Source organism: Idiotropiscis lumnitzeri, chromosome 1, assembly GCF_059441095.1.
Source record: "Idiotropiscis lumnitzeri isolate Australia: NSW breed Sydney's pygmy pipehorse chromosome 1, RoL_Ilum_1.0, whole genome shotgun sequence".
In the NCBI taxonomy this organism is placed as follows: domain Eukaryota; kingdom Metazoa; phylum Chordata; class Actinopteri; order Syngnathiformes; family Syngnathidae; genus Idiotropiscis; species Idiotropiscis lumnitzeri.
Window position 1 is genome coordinate 10,626,586 of NC_142391.1, and position 3,448 is coordinate 10,630,033.

The window sequence follows — 3,448 nt, forward strand, 5'->3', positions numbered from 1 at the left end:
GCAATTGGCTGGCAACCAGTTCAGGGTGTCCCCCGCCTACTGCCCGAAGATAGCTGGGATAGGCTCCAGTACCCCCGCGACCCTAGTGAAGAGAAGTGGTACAGAAAATGGATGTCCTTAGATGCTGTTTTTGTGCTCAGGTTAAAACGATAAAATCATTACTTATGTTGTGTGCGCCTCTCCTGTACTGAATTTAAAGGGAAAGCAAGGGGGCCCCTTAGCCCTGAAGCAAGTCAGCTGTGTTCACTCGATGCAAAAGCCCAAAAGAAAGAAAACTCCACCCATGCACACAGTCCGACCTCACTCTGTGCAAGACTTGCGCTGGGCACACAAATAGGGCCCTTGATGTTTTTTCAGTTTTATTCATGCATTTTAAATATCTTCTTTTGTTGGCATTCTGGTCCGTGATTGCACCGCGTGTACAGTCAAGTGAAAGTACATTTCTGCTTCTCTCCAGATGCAACTTTTCAATCTTAACTTTTTTATACACCTAATATCATGACCAGCGCGAGTATAATATTTGTATTTTATTTTCTCACGGGATCACACATGCACAGCATGAACGTACACTTCCTGAACAAGCACTTTTAGCGTGACTGAATACTGTAAGTCGTTTATAGAGGGAGGAAGTGCATATTTGGCCTATGTGATGGGAAGATTAATTGGAGGTTTTAGTAATTATGAGCTTGGCAAAGCCGGGGGCTCCAAAAGACAGAGTGACCCATCCCTTTCACCGTGATGCATCAGCAGCACGCCAACCACCGCAGACCCTATTCATATGGCAATTAATGGGGCGCTGTATATCAATGTCATTGCGCTGCTCCCCCACATAAGCGCATGGATTACTCCTCCTCGCAATTATGCTGCTGTGGATGCAAAACATAACCATCACATGCAATCCCGTAAAGTAAAATAAGGTGTTTATTGAGTATGCATCCCCGCATGTGGTAAGTATCACAGTGGAGTTTATTGAATTCATTCGTCACCAGCCGCCTGGCGACACAGTGGATGTGCTGTGTGAGACAAAATGAATGCAGAGTTTTTGATAGCTGTTAACACAGTAGCCTCTTTCTCAGGAGAGGTTAAATTTATGAAGTCGGAGAGCAAAGCAATTAGGTTTTATACCATACATCATGCCCAAATGTAAACGCGCGTGTGGGTGTGTGCAGGTGCTTGTGCGTTGTGAGCTTGCTACCATATTTCCATGTCAGATATTGCTCCGTTTTGTTATTCTTGGCAACAAAACCTGAGCGGTGTTTCACCTCATTACGCTGTACTACAAATGGCTTTTACTAGAGTTTAATCACGTTACATAAGCACTGAAATCCTTATTTATACATTTGCAAATAGCTTGTTTTTGAAATTTTTTTTAATTTATTTTTTTTAAGAAGTCCAGGTCTTGCAAAAAACTTCCATTGAGCTCACGACTGCAGAAATCAAGGCAACATTTACGTACAAAACGGCAGAATCCGTCGAAGGGTTACGGTTAGGCATTACGCTCGCACACACGCACACAACCTGGAGGACTAAGACACACACACACACACACACACCTCTCACCCTGTGCAGGGCCACTTTGCACTACACTCCTCAACTTCAATATTTCATCTGCACAACAGAGCGGGTGCGACGGCGAGTAGGAAAGCCCTCCATGAAATAATTAAAGATCCAGCAGGGATGTGGCAGCACAGCAGCCCCCCCCGTCCCGTCCTAAGTAATAGATCAAATGAAAGCTGTCCCTCAGATCATTAATAATGAGCGGGGTATGGAGTCTGAAGGGGTGCGGGGGAATAACGAGAGTGGAGGCATGGGGGTTGGTATTGCTTGGGCATCCACAAGGTATTTTATATACTGTATGTGTGTGCATTCAGATTTGCATAGTCGTCTGGTTCCCTGGCAAAGAACCGGAGCGGGCCTCACTTGGCTGCCACATGAAGCGGCATGGCAAGAGGACTCATGCATATGATTTGGCACCAACAGACCGCCACAGCCCACAGCAATGTCTGTATACAGCCCACCCTTGTCAAATTGCACAGAGCGGGATGAACACAGAACCAACGTAGCAATAATCAGAAGCAATTGGAACACCCCCACCCACCATGCGTAATCAAAGTTATCAAAGGGATGATTATGAGATGTCTCTGAAAGATTATCTTGACTGACTATCCTGTTATACGGGTTGTGTTGAAAGCTAGTTTGCTTGCAAAAGAGGCCTGTTCACTGTTTTTACAAGAACAAAGCCTTGAGGAGTAGTACGCTACCCTTTCTTAGTTCCTAAATTGTTTGTTGCAAATCCAATTTGTTACAAAATTGCTCTATAAATAAAACTGAAAGTTGAGTAATTACATCTGTTATGATTCCTTTTAAAACTCTTTAATTAACATGATAACCACCACACATTTTCCACTTGTAGCTATGCACAGAATTCCTTGACTCCTACGTGTCCTGAATGCCATCGACACCAAAGTCACTGCCAGCCATGCCTACTTGACTTTTTGAATAACAAACTAGAGCCTGTTGGAGCCGTTAGATAGAGAACCAGCAGAAATGTCAAACAGAATACGGAAACTCCTACTATCGCTAGTGGTGTGAAAATAAAGCTTGACCATGTTTCATGAACCACTAGTTGTATTTTTATCTCCTCTAGATGGTACTTTCTCATTATGGTTAGAATAAAACCAAGAAGGGGAAAAAGAGGACAGGAGAATAATCGGAGTGAGAGATGACAATTATAAGGGATTTATTTTGGATGAGAATAAAAGTGAGGCGATGTGTTTGGGGGTTCAGATGGCTGGTGGGTTGAGTCTGGGGGAGTGGCAATCCAAAATCGGGAGAATGAAGAGGTGATGTAGGGCTTGGGCGGGTTGGTTGAAAGCTTTATTCAGACACAAGAAAACACAAAAGCAAAGCGAGACAGGTTAGCGTAACTAGCCAAATCACACTGAGAGTACATATACACACAATACAACTTATTTATATAGCGCATTTCACAACAACTGGAACTGCAACAAAGCATAGGTTATAGTACCAAGAGAATATGGCACCTGACCGAGCTTATATAGTGGTGTTGATGAGCCCGATGTGCTGCAGGTGCGCAGGAACAGGAGCCTGAACGGCATGGGCGTAAACCAGGAAGTGAGTGAAGGAGCCGCCCAAGCTCTGTATGGAAACACAGAAGCTCCAAAAAACGCGGCAAAATTACAAAAACGCCACACTTTCTGTTGTACAAAGACTAAAACTACACTAATTTGCCATTTCTTAAACCGCTTATTTTGAACCAACAGTGCCATCGAGAGGGGTCAAAAACATCCAAAATCTGGTTCATGAAGCAACTTGAAGTTTCATTTTTCACATTACTGTTTTAAATTTCCCATTTTGTTCAGGTTTGGGTCCTCTTCAAATCGGGTTTAACAAGTGGTTATAGTGTTACCCACTTTTAACTGAAATT

At 43.5% G+C, this 3,448-nt stretch overlaps 1 long non-coding RNA gene across 1 annotated transcript; it reads right to left on the reverse strand.

Moving 5' to 3' along the window:
- Positions 1-2,723: 2,723 nt before the first annotated feature.
- On the reverse strand, positions 2,724-3,115 carry LOC148343156 (uncharacterized). The gene is made up of 2 exons (XR_015844704.1): positions 3,029-3,115; positions 2,724-2,875 (listed from the first exon to the last, which is right to left on the reverse strand). It is a non-coding gene; the product is annotated as an uncharacterized LOC148343156 (long non-coding RNA).
- Between the last annotated feature and the right edge of the window lie 333 nt (positions 3,116-3,448).